Source organism: Protopterus annectens, chromosome 13.part0 (genome assembly GCF_019279795.1).
Source record: "Protopterus annectens isolate FY-2018-M chromosome 13.part0, PAN1.0, whole genome shotgun sequence".
In the NCBI taxonomy this organism is placed as follows: Eukaryota; Metazoa; Chordata; order Ceratodontiformes; family Protopteridae; genus Protopterus; species Protopterus annectens.
In genome coordinates, this window is record NC_056747.1 from 1339933152 (window position 1) to 1339950648 (window position 17497).

Here is a 17497-nt window from a genome sequence, read left to right on the forward strand (position 1 = left end):
AAAGGCGTAGACATTCAGAAGCCATATACCTGAAACACTTGATGTCCTTAAGGGGTCATTTGCATACATCCCATGGGCCTCTATTACAGGAGTTTTAAGGTATCACACAGTGAAAACTCTAGCTTGGCTACATTTGTTTTGTAGTTTTTAGTAATTGGTTTGTCTCTGTGACCTTTCTACTTTTGGTTTAGTCAAATGCATAATGCATACCAGTGTACAGGAAAGGGGGGATTAGACAGAGTGCTGCTTTAAAACAAAAAGAAACCTCACATTCAAATTCCACAGCCCCAATATTAATAGCTGCAACCAACGGAGCTCATTAAGGGCTAACAGTCAAAATCTGCAGAAACAGTGCACCCACAAAAAGAAAAAGTTATGCAGCATTACATGAAATGCACCCAATAATGAGCGAGATTTTCAAGTTGCAGATTTTTTTTTTTAAACAAACCTCTTTTTTCTAGATTGTATGAGCCACAACCTTTCAAGTCTTACAGCTCAGTAAAGCTACAAACTCTAACTTTATCTTTGTTTGCTGCAGTTTTGCTCTTTCTTTTGACAGCATGAAATACGTACCCCGAGCAGAAGTTAAGACAGTTAAGGAAACAGACATGCATTTGTCTTTCAGTAACAAACGCTGCAATCCATCCTCACAGGGAAGAACACAGACTACTTGAGCAAACTCAGCAGAATGACAGAAATAAGTTGTTTCAATCACTCAGTCTGTTCTCTGCTATGGTAAGGTATAAAATAGATGCAAAATACTGAGTCTGTGCTGAACAGCAAAAACTTTGTTAAACAAAAAACACCTGTTTTGGGAAGACCTACAGAAAAAGTATGCTGTATAAACATCAAAAGTTACACAGCAGGTTATGAGGAACACAAAGACAGACATTCCATAGGAGTATCTGCATAAAAAGTGATTATGTGAGTTGGAATTTTCTGCCGACTCATCAAACTGCATATTTGCCAGGATAGTCACTGCAAGGGACAGTTTTCCTTACCTAGATCATGTGTTGCAGTATGAGGAAGAAGAGGAGGGTTTAACTTCCATGAAAAAACATTACCTTTTCCAAGAATGCAGTTTCACAAAATTTATTTTGTATGAAACTGAATTTGTAAATTTTGCTTCGGTTCTAATTTAGAATGTCAACTTTACAAAATGTTGACGTCGTAACATCAAAACCAAAAAATCGAGAGAGGAAAATCTTGAATTGGAAGATAGACAAGCTTAACTACAGCACACAGTGCAAGAATGTAGTTCTGCAGAAATTGGGGTTTTGCCCGTTTTCAGCTGTAGTCATACCTCTCAACTGTCCAGATTTTTGCCTCACATTGTTGGTCTATTTCTCATAAAATTGTGGTTTTCTAGCAAATCATTGAGGACTAAAGTCAGAAAATAATGACAAACATTTGAGTTTCAGACTTCATATCCTTCAGAAAATTCATGCTAATGCAAAACATGTTATTTTTACCTATTTTCTAAGTTTGTAAGAGCAATACTGAAAGTGTCCCTATTTTTGGGGCCTTTCCCCCTATTTTTTTGTGGCTTTGTCCAGATTTATTGCTCTAAGAGATTGAGAGGTATGGTTGTAGTGCAAGCTTGGACTTAGTATACATAATCAGTAGGGGACTGTCCCACATTGGAAGGTGAAGGGGATTGCCTTCCCTGCAAAAACATCTGTTTAGAATTTTGTTACGATCGGTTATCTTTCAGTTCGAGGTTTTGTTCTTTTGATTTGGGGTCTATGTTTCATGAACGCCAACATTTTGGGAAGTCGATGTTCTAACACTGACCCATTGTTTTTGTACAACTATATAGGATTCATATTCTATTCTATAGGTACATTTACAGTAATATACAAACAGAATAAGCAATTTATACCACAACAGATTCTGCCCATTTGGAAAATACAATTCTATTTAGTTAGGCAAAGAGCTACCGAGACCTGCTTCTATCCAATGACTACCCCAGTGACAAGGAAAATGCCATTCTGATTTTTCCAGAAAACAGCTTCTGCAAGGCCCAGGAAAAGATGGATACTTTCCACCTGATGAATCCTTGTTCTTTTAGTTCCAAAAGTAGAAACAGTGGTATTCTGAAAAAGGTAGGGGTACTTACAGTTCACTGCTGGGTGATGCTCGTACTTTGTATTGCTGTATATTCGTTTTACACACACACACACACACACACACACACACACACACACACACACACACACACACACACAGAATAAAAAGGCAAGCACATGAATCAACACAAAATCTGAAAGCATCTTACAGGATATCACATGGTTCATAGGTTGGTACTAGGCTATCGGCCTTAGGGCCTATACAAGCCTAGCCACAACAATTCCCTGGCTATTTCTTCCCACAGTATTTACTTCCCTGAACCCCTGTCTAGCAGGGCAACTGTAGTGATCCCCGGGGTGAATTTCCTATCTCCCATCCAATCAAGGTTCCTTTTCAAGAGGGCCAAAGAGGCGCTCTGCTTGACATGTATGGGCAGTCTATTCCAGAGTCTGGGGAGTCTCTGGGTCAGGAATCAATCCCTCCAGCATGTTTTGTTCATTGTGATAACAAGGTTTCGATCCCTGGAGTGTGCGTCTCTGAGGGACTGGGATTTCTTTTAGTGTAGCATGTCCAAACAGCTCTGGGTTTGACATGGCCTTGTATGTTAAGCAGAGATCACCTCTGAGTAGACGATATGCGACAGAGTATAGCTGGAGTTTTTTTAGATGGTCAGCATAGGGCATCTGCTTTAGGCATGTGATTCTTTTAGTGAGGTATTTCTGCAGCCTTTCCAGTTGTTGCAGACGTCTTGAGAGGTACATACCAAATGGGGCGTTGTATTCTATAATAGGTCTAATGAGGGAAGAGTACAGTGGGACAATGACCTCCTTTTTTCTGGGTGAAAAGCCCTTAGTGATGAGGTGTGCCACATAGGATTTCCTGACTGTTGTGGCGATGTGGTTATCGAAGGTGAGACCACTATCCACCTGTGACCCTAAGCCTCTTATCACACTTTGGTGTTTAGTGTACTGCCACCTGTGTGGTAATTCACGGGTACATGTTTTTTCCCAAAGGGGATAACTATACATTTCTTGGCATTGAGCTTGAGCCCATGGCTCTGGCACCAAGCATCTATTTCTGTAAGGCCCTTTTGTAGAATATCCACATCATTTGGGGATTCAATAATGGCTCCCAGTTTGCAATCATCTGCGAACTTTGTTAGCCAGAGTCCCTTAGTGTTGGTCTGTACTTGAGAGAAGTAGATGCCAAACAAGAGCGGTCCCAGGACTGAACCCTGAGGTACTCCACTTGTCACTTGACTGGAGCTGGATTTGGAGTCGGCTACTTTTACAGTGTGGGTTCTGTCAGTAAGCCAGTTAGCAACCCATCGAGTGACGTAGGGATTAATGCCCAGCATAGTAAGTTTATCCATGATTCCGGAGGGGGGATGGTGTTGAAGGCCTTGGCGAGGTCCAGATAGCCTGTGTGGACCACCTTACCCTTGTCCACGGCTCTGGAGACTGATCTGAAGAAGTCAATCAGGTTCAGGAAACAAGATCGGCCCTTCACGAATCCAAACTGCGTGGGGCCCAGTGTTTGAAGGTTATCAATGTCTTTGTTTTTAAGTTCCATGATAATACATTCCATGGCCTTGCAGATCATGCTCGTCAGACTGTTGGGGCAATATCCCACTACACAAGGGGGAACTAACTGTAGCTGTGCGCCACTCAGCTTCATAGGTTGGTACTAGGCTATCGGCCCTAAAGCCTATGCAAGCCTAGCCATAACAATTCCCTGGAAATGTCTTCCCACAATATTTACTTCTCTCAGTGGGCATGAAGCTTGAGGTAAGGCATGACACTTAGGTGAGGTGCCAGTTCATTTTGTAGTTCGTGTAGTACACAGTCTGGGATGTCATCTGGTCCCATGGATGCTGTATTCCTAGCTTTGGAGAGTGCATTTTTTACCTGTGTGGCCATTACTACCAGAATTTGGCAATCTTCTGGTATTGAGATGGGCTCTTTAGGGGATGAGAGAGGGGTGAAGTTTGCACTGAATCAATCTGCCAGGATATTGGCAATATCCTTGGGATCAGTATATTTAATGCCATTCTGTTATAGCTCACAGCAGATCTGAGCATTGCCATTTAGATTCTTGACATAGCTACAGAATGCTTTGTGGTTGTCTTTGGAACCTTTGGCAATTTTATTTTCATAACTAGCTTTGGAAGATTTTATGAGGGATTGCAGCTTCTTACTGAGGCTGGTAAGGGAGTTTTTTGCATCCTGGGATTTTCCTCTTTTCTGCAACAGTTTCTTCCTTTTGTTGTAAAGTTTGTTTATGGCAGGGGACCACCAGATTGGCTTCCTTTTTTTGGATGAGAACACCTTGGTTCTATTTGGGATGGCATGATTCATGCATGAGTGGATGTGCTCATATACTGCCTCAGTGTAGGATTCAGCAGTCGAACTTTCAGTTCCCATCTGCATGGGTGTCATGATGTTTGTCACTTCTGACTTGAATAGCATGAAGTTGGCTTTGGAGAAATCTTTTACGGAGGTTTCCTTACTGGGGTGGGGGTGGGATGTGGGTGTCAAGGGTGATTAGCTTATGGTCACTCCTGACCAATGAGGGGGGTGACTATCGGTGTGGAGCATCGATTTCCCATGTTGGTAATGACCAGGTCTAGGACATTGGAGCCCCTGGTGGGACTAAGGATTAGTTGATCCAGGGCAATGGAATTTATGAATTCCAAGAACCGCTGGGCAAAGGTGTTGTTACACGAGTAGTTTTCCCAGTTAATGGCAGGGTAGTTGAAATCACCTAGTATTAGGGTGTTTGGTTGTATCTTAATATTTTCCAAAATGTTTAGAAAGGTGTAGTAAGAATCTTGGGGCATGGTGGGGGATCTGTAGCAAGCTACAATTTAGATTGCAGTCTTACCTAGTGTTAGTTGCACCTGGAGAATTTCAAACGCATTGTGTTGTGAATATGGACACTCCTCCACCTTTAGTGTTTCGGTCCTGGTTTAGTGGCCAAAAAGTGTGGTAAGAGTTGTAGCCTGGTACTGCAGGGGTGCTCTCTGGAGCCTTGAACCAGGTCTCAGTTACTGCACATATATCAATGTTCTCCATTTTTAGGAGTACCTCGACAGAGTGCATTTTGAGGTTTAGACTTCTAGCATTGAGTAGCATTATCTTCAGATTTTGCATGCTTGTACCTGTTACTGTGGTGGTTTTGTACTTTGAACTTTGCCTAAAAAAGGCACTATAGGGGTGGCAAGAGCCTTAGCCAGTAACCTGAATCACAGGGGCGACAGGTGCAGACCATCTCTGGCAAAGCATCGTGGACTGTCGATCATGTTGTCCCAGGCAGACAGATACTGGATTCCCTTTGAATGACACCAGAAGCTTACCAAATTGCTAAAGTCAATAATTTTGTTCTTATACTGTGGTATCATTCTGGGTGAAGAAAGGATGCTACTCAGAGCTAGGGTCATACCTGCCTGGACCACATGATCCGAGAGCTCTTCCATGTCTCTTTTCATGTAGTCCAGGTAGGTACATCTCAAGTCATTCACTCCAACATGGACAATGACAGAGTCATATTTGTACTTTTTGTGGAGTGACTTGAGTGCATGCGTTATGTGGCGGATCCTGGCACCCGGCAAGCAGCTGACTGTAATTTTCTCCTTGTTCAGCCTGGTGAGTGGGACATCAGTGTGCCTGACTATAGAGTCACCTATGACTAAAGTGTTGGGTACGTTGTCTTGCCTTAGGGGCTCTTGTTGGGTGGCACACTGGTGTTGTGAGCTATGTGACACTTTGGTTGTGACTGGTGTTTGTTTGCGTTTCAGCTTCGGAGGTCCTTGTTGCTTGGGCAGGTTACTGTTAAGGGCCTCCACATATGTGGGTTTAGTGTTGCTATGTGTAGGTGTTGTTGGTGTGAGTTTAGAAGGGCTATATGTTGCTTGAGGTGTAGTGCAGGTGTTAACCTTCTCCTCTTGACTGTCTAGCACAATCTTGGGTGTAGAGAGCTTTGCTTCCAGTTTGGCTATGTAAGTGCATCTCTCGCAGGTTGTAGTGTTGGGTGGTAGGAGGAGAGGGTTGTCTGTGTACATGAGGCAATTGCTGCATTGCCCCAGTATGACCAAATTCACCAGGTGGACAAGGGAAATAACCGGAAGCTGACCCTTGGACATGCCTGGTTGGTGTTTTTTTTTTTAAAGTGCAAGAGCCGTTTTCCCTTACCTTAGCAAGGTACTTTGCAATTATAGGCTGTTTACTGCCTACGATTAATTTCTCCTCATTAACAAGGAGAGTTGAGTGCTTGTATCAGTTTAAGACTTCCTAGTGCTTTCCAGCAGGTATTAGACCAAGTGCTAGTCACAGGGATGCTTAAAGGTAAGATGAAAAAAAAATGGTTTATCCTAAACACTGCAGTGTGCACTAGTGGATTTAGATGTGAAAGTAGGTAACTTAAGTTTTACCTATCTAAAAAGTTAAGTTTTAGTGGAGAGTCACTATTTTTAAAACAGCAAGATAGATTGAAAGGGTCACTTTAGTATTCCAGTACTATGGAATACAGTAGGATGGCCAATAAATTTAAAAAGTTGAAGGGGAGTGATTTCACAAAATGATAATTTTGTGCTTAATCACACAAGCCAGTAAAGACAGAGAGGAAATGAGATATATGGTCAAATTAACATAAGGGGAAGGCAATTAGAAAGACAGTGTTGTTTAAGAACACGTGGGAGGGTGAGGGAAAATAAATTCTGCCTGACTCAACAGACAGAGCTGTGGTCTCTTTTCAAGCTTTAATATGCAGTTAAAAGCAGAATACAAGTAAAACACAAGGTAAATAAAACAAATCACAATATTCAAAATAGAAAAAGGCAATAAAGTAATACAACAAATAAAAAGCAAATTAACCTTTCCCTCACAACAAAGTGTGGCAGAGTCTGTATACTATATAAAGGGGGTCTATACTATGTGATGGAATGATCAGAGCGAAAATGCAGCACATCGAAACCATTATTATGGGGGGCTGCACCCCCCCCCTTAAATATATATACCAACTCTGAAATCACACTACAGTGAGGAAAGGGCAAATATGCCGTTCTTCACTGTACCACAATCCCACAAAAAGCACTTCGGTGTGCTGCATTTTCGTTCTTTAGAGCGATCGCTATTGTGATCATTCGATCAATTAATATAGAACATATATAAAGCACTACAGTTTTACACAAGAAGATGTCTGAAGATTCTCCTATGATGACGTATCCTTCAATCAATCCCAAGGTCAATTACAGACCTTGCTAAAACTTCAAACCCATAATAAGCACTGTAATTGTGTTTTACCTTTTTTTTTTTTTTTTTTTTACAGTTTTCCCTCCAAAGGCATCGACTCCCAACCCCTCAAGGAGCCAACCAGTCAATCATACTTGGCTGACTAGTCATTTTGTTACAAAACACCAAAAATCAATGTTTACACAAAAGGGCAAGACCCCTTGCACCTCACCTCCCATGTGTGAGATTTCACTCCCCCAGCACCTCCTTTACTAATAGATACTAACTCTACAGTCATGCAACTGTGGAGGAAGAAGAAATACCTAGTAAAGCTGTGAACACTTATGGATGGGTTGGGGTATTGCGGTCTCTTTAAAAAGACAGGAAGCACTGTTGAAGATTCACAGAGCAAGTTGTTACCCAAAGAGATGGTGTCTGTAAGGTTAAATTTTGTTACCATATAAGGAAGCCACTTTTTTCCAAATTGGTTAACATCCTCCCCAATTCCAGTCCATCTTATTCTCCTTAAACAAGGGTGAAGCACGGGACAAAGTCTCTGCTGGACATATAAACAGCTACACAGATGGCTACATCATGGAAACTATTTCTATCCCAAAACTTTCCTCAGACTTGTGCATTCTTTTACAAGTCCTGATCAGGAATGACTTACCATGTTGAGACTATAAAACCTCAAACAAGAAAGCTGCACAATTCATCGGTGTCAGCACACTGGGGGTTATCGAATCAGTACACTGCGCCCCAGTCTCACATGAGATGTTACCCACAAACACTGTCAGCAGACTGGGGGTTATCGAATCGGTACAATGCAGCCCAATCTCACATGAGATGTCACCCACAAACACTATCAGCATACTGGGGGTTACTGAATTGGTACAATGCAGCCAGTCTCACATGAAATGTCACCCACAAACACTGTCAGCACACTGGGGGTTACCAAATCAGAACAATGCAGCCCAGTCTCACATGAGATGTCATCAACAAACACTGTCAGCACACTGGGGGTTATCGAATCGGTACAGTGCAGCCCAGTCTCACATGAGATGTTACCCACAAACCCTGTCAGCACACTGGGAGTTACTGAATCGGTACAATGCAGCCCAGTCTCACATGAGATGTCACCCACAAACCCTGTCAGCACCCTGGGGGTTACTGAATCGGTACAATGCAGCCCAGTCTCACATGAGATGTCACCAGCACACACTGTCAGCACACTGGGGGTTATCGAATCAGTACAATACAGCCTGGTCTCACAAGAGATGTTATTCGGCACTTCAAACACTATTAGTACCTTGCAGCCTACTTTCAGCTTCCTGCTGAAACAACCAGTGCCCTAACCAATGAAGACATACGAGGCAGGTCATTTAAAGAGATGACACCCACTGCAATACATAAAAGTTGTCAACACTACATAGAAAAGAGGGGTATTCCACAAAGGAATGGCTTTCATTTCTTTAAGAATGTCAGCCTGACACTACAGCTTGCAGGTTTCCCAGTCTGTAACCCTCATACCAAAACTGAAGGATGTACAACACTTCCTCCGAAGCTAGTCACAGATCCATTTCTCTGACAGCAGGAACTGTATCACTAGCGAGTAACAGTCTGCACCCCCATCTCCAAAAACGATTTTATAAAGGTTTGATAAGATTTGCTGAACACAGAAAAAAAGTAGCAGGCTTCCCAGGAGTTGGTGGATGCACATCCAGATCAGCTGAGACATTATCAGGGGTGGCCTTAAATGCTTGAACGACTGGAAGAATACGGCTGTCAGCTTGGGCTGCTCAACGCTCAGCAATCATAAATCCTTTTGTGGGAGTTAGGTTATTCTTTTACACCCCGATTTAAAAGTGCTCTTACATTAGACTGAGTTTTTCTGAAGGAGATATCCTCAGGCAGGAAACTAGAAGAAAGTGACTTTTCTTCATCTAAGTGGAATCACGAGAGAACAGAGACGACTGGAATATATTAAGTCTGCTTCTTCCTAGATGTCAGACTCAGATGACTGTTTTGGGTATGAACTTCTTTTTCTCTTAGAAATCCTGAAGCACAAGTAGAAGCCCCTCCCAGAGTGGGTGCAGAAATGTGTACCCTCTACCATGTTGCTTGAACATTCTTCAGTGTATCACCTACAACCAAAAATAGCCAGGGCTGGAGGGCAGCCTGATGTCTCTAAGACAGAGTACAAGGCCCAGAGGTTTAGCCAGGCTAGACGTCTTGAAAGGTGAGAAAAGAGAGAGCACTCTTTAGTGATACAGCCTTGAGTTGGCCCTTTGTAGATGCCTGGTGTAATATACCTTTAAGAAATTAAAGTACTTGGATAAATAAGTCATGCGACTGGGTGAGGCATGGAGGTCATGAGTTATGTTACGAACAAGCCTGTTTCTTCTGTGTCATATAAGCTCACGTGTCCTTTGCTGTAATGTCAGAAAATGAGTTGGGGAAAAAGGAACATGGTGTCATGGTGTTCTGAACTGTACTTAAAATAGTAATTTCTTTCATCTTCAATTCCAGAAATGCCAGCTGCACAACTAATTTTCTAAATCTCTTACAGTACCTACTGCACAGATGTCCTTTTGATTTTAATGTCCAGCATCCCATGAATAAAATATTGCTGTTTTTTTGTAACCTTTTTTTGCACAAAGTTCACATCAAACAGTAAAGCTATGCATTTTGTTTCCTGTTTTTTATGTAGCTAATAGATCTTGTATTTTGTTACACTGAGTGTCTTCTGTTTTAAATTTGTATAGATAACCGCTAATAAGTGTTTTTCCAGTGACTTTCCACTATTTCTGCTACTTTTACAAGTTTTTTTATGTTTATTTATTTTTTTACATTAGACTTGTAAACCAACCAGAAAATGTACTTTATTGTTAACTTGCTGAGACTGTAGTAGTTATTTGGTGGCAGGGATTAATTTGCTGCTGCCTAAGGGGTAGACATTTGTGACTGGAGCTCTAGCTACTTTTTTATTGGGTGTTTCACTTCTTTCACTCAAACAGCAGGTGGCATCGCTCTGTGCAACACTGTTTAGCAGATGTAGACTTTCTCACTTTCAAATTCTCTCTTAGAATCCTTAGTTAAATCCTCCTCCTACTTAAAGCTGTATAAACCACAGAGGTAACGCAGTAGTTTGCATCACAGGACATCAAAGGTAATCTCACTGACAGGCAGTCTAAACAAAATTATTTTGCTATCTACCTGGTGTAGTGCGCAATCCAAATATTCTCTATTCATAGTAGCCCTTAACCCAACATCTTATTTATGAGCGAAAACATTCTTGCAAAGCAACTACTTGAAGAGACTTTGGTCTCGTGCTAAGAGGCACGTTGTTCATCATGTGGAGACTGGAAACTTAGCTTAACCTCCTATGTGGTACGCCCCTTTATATAACCCCACATTACTAAGCATCTATAACCATGTATTTGTTCTTCCCATCTATCTCTGCAGCCAGCTTGGCTGAAATGGACATTCTGAAACAATGTAGCAATTGTTTTACATTTACTTCTTAAACTGACACAGTGGGAGAGATGCTGCCATATCATTTTATTGGAAGCAAAGCTATCATATAAAGCCTCAACAAAAAATAAGTGGCCTATCAGTACCACGCTACACCAATCCTACACAGTTTAGACCAAACACATACACCTACATATGTTGAGGTTCTTGAAAGCGCCTACCTAAACTACAAAGGCCTCACAAATGTAACCAAGAAACAAGTACCCCAGCAATCTACACAAATTCACAAACACACAGTGCAGACCTCATCCACCAAGAAACACACATCTACGAGTCACACTGATTAATTTCAAAAACTCATAAGGCAAACTTTCAACACAGTCCAATATCTTAGTCATACATGACTCCAGAGTAGGACACACCAATACACCACTCACCACGCCATACAAGGAGAAGGCCATGGTCAGTTTTCTGTCAGGTTCCACGACAAGGAGAAGGTCGCGGTCAGTTGTCTGTCACGTGCCAGGATTCACAGTATCATACATGCATTCAAGGTCTTGCACCGTAAGTTCCTATACGATACATGTGGTACGTGTGGGTGTAAAGGACTTGCAACGCATCTCCGTGGACTATATGAAAAGAGACACGAGGGAGCTCTTAGAATACGTTTCTGAGACAGGTATGCCCCTAGCTTTCAGCAGCATTCTACCATCACCAAAAATGATGCCACAATACAAACAAAAGAGAACTGACCTAAACAACAGGATTAACTTCTAGTATCTAGCAGACAGGTCAAACTACTTTTCCAGGGATGGCCATCACTTCTCCCCACAAGGCTTCAGTATATTGGCCAATACATTTTTGGCAATGTCAGTCTTTTAAAGCTTCCAACATTTATTTTTATTTTATTTTTATTTTACATTTGTTGACCGGGCTAGTCTAGCTGGAATTATTTCCATTTTCAGTAGAGGCCCGGGGAGAAAAGCTCCAGAAGATATACAAAAAACATACATTTGAAGTAATATACAAGAAAATCACCAGGATAAATGGAGAGACAATAAAAAAAAGTTAGTATACAAAAACTATTTACAAGTGGGAAGAGATTTCATTTCCTATAAACAAACTAAACTACTGAGAAGCATAAATCAGGGAAAGGTGGTAGGGAGAGGAAGTGGGATAAAAAGTAAGAGTCAAGTAAAAAAGAAAGGATATGAAAGGATTAAGCAAACTTTCAGAGAAGAGGGAGAGAAGTAAGTGAGAGAAGGGATAGTTGTTCAGCGAAGAGGGAGAGAGATATGGGGGTAGTAAGGAGATAGAGTGGGGTAGAAGTTTAGTCAGGTTTAGTGCAGGAACAGAGCCAGTGGTTTTTCAAGTGTTCTTTTATTCTTTGTTTGAAGAGGGGCAATGATGAGATTAGTGTTATGTCACTAGGTAGTAGGTTCCAGCCCTGACAGCCTTAAAGTATTGCTGCTCAGGCATTACTTACTCTGCAAAATGTTGATTTATGCACTGTCATACAGACCTGGCTCAGGAGCAGTAAAAGCACTCCATCAGTGCAGGGCTTCAATGCCTACCAATTGTACAGGCCCACCACATTAGATAAATCCATTAACAGCAGTAGTGTCTCTATAGTCTTAAAAATAATCTCACTTTCAGATTGTTTATATGATATAACAGGACCACCTCTATGCTTCCGGGCCAAAACACCTACCTAACTATCATGGAGTCCTTATGTATTAAGTCAAACACCAATATCCTAGGAGACTTCAACCATCCTTCTTAGGTTCATAGGCGAATACTGCACTAACTGCCTTGAAGATCCTAGCCAGTAACCCAAGGTCGGAATCAAGCCCTGTACCTTGTGTCTATGAGGTAAAGGCCTTAACAAGTATCCCAAATCTGCTCCCACTTCTATAAACTGGGAAAGGTATACATCCTCAAATATGTATGCTCAGACAGTTTTGGAGTTCATCGAATTAAACTCCCTGGACCAGTAAGTCTGCACCCCAACCAGGGGTGATGAAATCCTGGACTTAGTTCTTACCCATGCAAGACAGCTCTGCTCCCCACTTATTGTTTTATTCATTTATTTATTTACATTTGCATTTGTGTACCAGGATGGTCCACTGGGCCTAAGAGAGCCCATTTTCAGTGGACGCCCAGGGAGAAAAGCTCCACATATAACAAAATATGTAAAAGACACAATTATTTACATAACGTAAATGCTAAACATTGTACGCCAAAACCAACAATAAAAACTGTTTAAAACAAAAAAAGCAAGTGATGGAGATGAAATAAATCCGAGCAGGATAAATAAAAAACACAGATTTAATAAGCGCTTTCAGCGAGGTCAGTGCCTCACCTTCTTCAGACAAAGATTAAAACCAACCATTTACAAAATGCATGCAAAAACCTAAACATACGCCAGTACGCGGTTTACGAAGATTCTTTATGGCATGAAAAATAAATAAATAAATGAATAAACAAACTCATTACATATCATATTACCAATATAATACTATTAGTTGATAAAGCTTGCTTTAACAAAGTTACTGGGAAAAATCACTGTTATTTAAAAATAGTTCATTCCAAGAGAATGTTAAATGGTATACTAGATACCAAGATGACATGTTCCTGACTTGGAAAAGACAAAAAACTTATTGAGCCCTTCATAGTAGATATTTCTAGGATGACCAATTTTTTTAGAATTTACTTATAGTATCGAATTGAATAACATACATTACCTAGATTAAAATATAGCTAAGGATAGAACAAATCACAGATACAAGACCACAATTTATAGAAAACCAGCACATTCAAATGCTTTTTTGCATTTTACCAGCAGTCACCCTTACCATCAAAAAAGAGCAGTGGTGAAGGGGCAGATGGGTAAGGAGAGCAGTGGTGAAGGGGCAGATGGGTAAGGAGAGCAGTGGTGAAGGGGCAGATGGGTAAGGAGAGCAGTGGTTAAGGGGCAGTTGGTAAAGGCAGCGAGAATGGTTTCTAACAAAGTAGATTAAAGAATGTGAAGTGCTAAAATCTATGTTTATTAAAAGGGGATATCCAGAACTTGTGGATAATATTATACACGAAGTTAGCACAAAAAGAACTATAGGACATTTTAAACCATTGTTACAGAATGGCTATGTTCATAGCTCAGAGAATAACTTTGATTATATAGATACAGATGTACATAATGTAAGCCAAGATTTGAGGCTCAACTTTTTATGTACATATTCTCTGGATTACATAAGAATTCGGGAGATTCTTAACAAGAATTGGTCTACAATTGCAGAAGCCTAGAATAACATATAGAAGAGGCCAACATTTAAAATCTTTGCTCGAGAGGAGAACTAAACATAATAAGACTTGCAGAATGTACAAATGTGGATCATGTCAACAATGTAAATATATAAAAATTGGTAATAGAGTGACCATAAGGGAAACAACTTACTATGTAAATGGTAGATTCAATTATGAATCAAAAGGAGTGATATACGTAGCGTGTTGTGAATTTTGTTCATCATATTATATAGGGAAAACAGAAAGAAAAATAAAGCAAAGAATATATGAACATTTATACTGCATCAATGGGAAAGATACAACAAACGCTTTAGCTAAACATATTGTGAACTACCCAAACCATAGATTTCAATTCACAATACTTCAACAACAGCAAAATGACTTTAAGAGGTGGTCCGTGGCAATTAAAGCTTGAGGTAAATGAAATTATGTGGCAGATTAGGACAATAGCCCATATTCCACCAGGGTTGAATGAATATGTGTCAACAAAAAGCATTTTGAAATTAATAGCATTACGTCGGTAATGGAATAGTGCTTAAACTTGGGTTAGCTTAATAGATGCACCTTAAGGTGGAAATAGAAAATATAGAGTGCAATAACTGTTTATGAAGTAAAATTATTGCACATAAGCTGGAGAATTGTGCAAACTCATACTTGGTCAAAGTTGTGAAACTAGACAGAAAGTTGTTTATATGTGATAATAGAATTTTTAATGTTTTTAAATATTAGACATCATGAGCATAAATTTAATTTAATTTTAAAATATACGTACAACGTATATATATCATATATTATTGATAGTTGATTTGTGAAATTTCGAGTCAGTTAGGGTTTCGACTCAATGGGCAGCTTTAGCATAGATTTGATATGATCTGGTTTTCATACATAAATATTGCATGGTTTAAAATGAACAAGTGACAAGATATATATAGAGTACGTAAAAGCCACAGCATAAAAACAAGTCTGTTAGCGTAGAAGATGGGTATTTTAACTCACATTAAGTAACTCTGTTAAAGCAAGCTTTATCAACTAATAGTATTATATTGCTAATATGATATGTGATGAGTTTATTTATTCATTTATTTATTTATTTTTCATGCCGTAAAGAATCTTTGTAAACCATGTACTGGTGTATGTTTAGGTTTTTGTATGCATTTTGTAAATGGTTGGTTTTAATAGTAGTGCTCCTTTAACACAAGTAATTATATAATTGAATATGGAGCACTCTGGTATAAAGGCGTTGTGTTTTAAAATGTACTTTGTCTGAAGAAGGTGAGGCACTGATCTCGCCGAAAGCGCTTATTAAATCTGTGTTTTTTTATTTATCCTGCTCGGATTTATTTCAGCTCCATCACTTGCTTTTTTTGTTTTAAATGCTAAACATTGTCAGTTACAACATTAAGTTAAATTGCATTAGAGTGCAAAATATTCATTCAATGCAGTTAGATATCCCAGAACAGGATATCAAGCATAACTTAAATAGGTTATTGGAGAAATACAAGTTTGATAGGGAAAAAAAGATAAAAAAAAGAGTACACAACTATGAGCTACTTGTTTAAAGAAGAAAGGGGATGAGAGGAAATATAAGGTAGGAGTAATACAATATTATGGAGGCGGAGTTAGGTTTTGAAGGGAATGGAACTAGTGCATGTGCATTTCCATGAAGAGGAAAGATGTTGTTGAAGGTTCACAGGTTGGTACTAGGCTATCAGCCCTAGGGCCTATACAAGCCTAGCCATAACAATTCCCTGGCTATTTCTTCCCACAATATTTACTTCCCTGGACCCCTGTCTAGCAGGGCGACTGACGTGATCCCCAGGGTGAATTTCCCATCTCCCATCCAATCATCAAGGTTCCTTTTCAACAGGGCCAAAGAGGCACTCTGCTTGACATGTATGGGCAGTCTATTCCAGAGACTGGGGAGTCTCTGGGTCAGGAACCTATCCCTCCAGCATGTTTTGTTCATTGTGATGACAAGGTTTAGATCCCTGGAGCGTGTGGCTCTGAGGGATTGGGATTTCTTTAAGTGTAGCATGTCCAACAGCTCTGGGTTTGACATGGCCTTGTATGTTAAGCAGAGATCGCCTCTGAGTAGACGATATGCGACAGAGTATAGCTGGAGTTTTTTGAAGCTAGTTGAATTGTTAGTGGCCAATAGTTGCTGGGAGAGAGTTCCAAATTTTGGCTATAATAAAAGAGTAAAGCATCTGACCGGTGGAGGAGTTTGATTTTTTTTTTTACTTTCAGGAGTAATTGGTGTTTGGATCAGAGTTGCCTATTAGTGTAATGTCCTCCGTGGTCAAGTTGAACCACATGTCAGTCACATTCACCTCGAGACTGAAGCCTAAAGCATCCTCAGTACCTCAGTATTCAGAGACTATACGAACGCTAATCTAGTAAAACTGAGTGAGGACCAAATCAAATTCAGCCCCCCGCCTCAATGACCCCAGAACTTATGCAGAATCCTATGCACACAAACAACTGCATAGTTGCATATGTCCCCCTCAGACATAAATACAATGCTAAGTTCAAAAAGTACAGTTGTGTACACTTTCCATAAATTTAGATGTTCAAGGGTATTCACTGTTGCAGTCATCACTTATGGATTTATCCCTGCTGGGTAGCCCTCGGTCAGCCCGAATACCAGAGTCAAGATTTTCCACCATTACATAAGTTTTTCTTGCCCTAACCTGTAGGAGCCCCTTGAAGAAAATGTTTTAGAGAGGCCCTGGTGGCCCAAGGCCACAAGAATAACAGTTATCTCCAAAAAGGATAAGATTAAGGGGGAAGGTGGGAGGGTAAATAGGACTGAAACAGTGAATACACTTGAACATCTACATTTATGGTAAATGTAAACAACTGTACTATGTTCTTCGTGTTTCACTGTTGCAGTTATCACTTGTGGGAGAATTCCCAAATCTGCGGAAGGGGAGGATGGAAGTATGAAATTCCTAGAAATGAGCTAGCATGTCTTGCAGGACTTCAGCGGCAAAGCCTGGATGAGCCCTGGAGAACAAGAGGCAGGTGGTAGTGTTTGGTGAAGGTGTGGACCGAGGTCCAAGTGACAGCTTCCACGATGTCCCTGGTGGGTACTCCTCTACGGAAGGCAGTGGAAGTAGAGGTTTCCCTAGTGGAATTTTGTTCTGATAGATTTAGGAGGAGCTTTCCCATGAAAGGTGTAGCAGAATTGTATGCAGTGAGATATTCATTTTGAAATGGTCTGCTTGGAGATGGTTGGCTTTGCCCCAGGGAAAGAGAGGGAGCCTAACAGTTGATCTGTCTTTCTAATGGACTCTGTTCTGTCCAGGTAGTATCTTAACTATCTGTACACATCCAGTGTGTGCAAAATACTCTCCCCTTTATTCTGAGGGTTTAGAAAAAAGGTGGGGAGATGTATTGCCTGGTTTAGGGTCACATCTGAT

The 17497-nt window shown here is 40.5% G+C and overlaps 1 protein-coding gene across 2 annotated transcripts in view; it reads right to left on the reverse strand.

Moving 5' to 3' along the window:
- Positions 1-17497, reverse strand: part of SOCS7 (suppressor of cytokine signaling 7) — a 939941-nt gene that overhangs the window by 710577 nt on the left and 211867 nt on the right. The window lies entirely within an intron of this gene.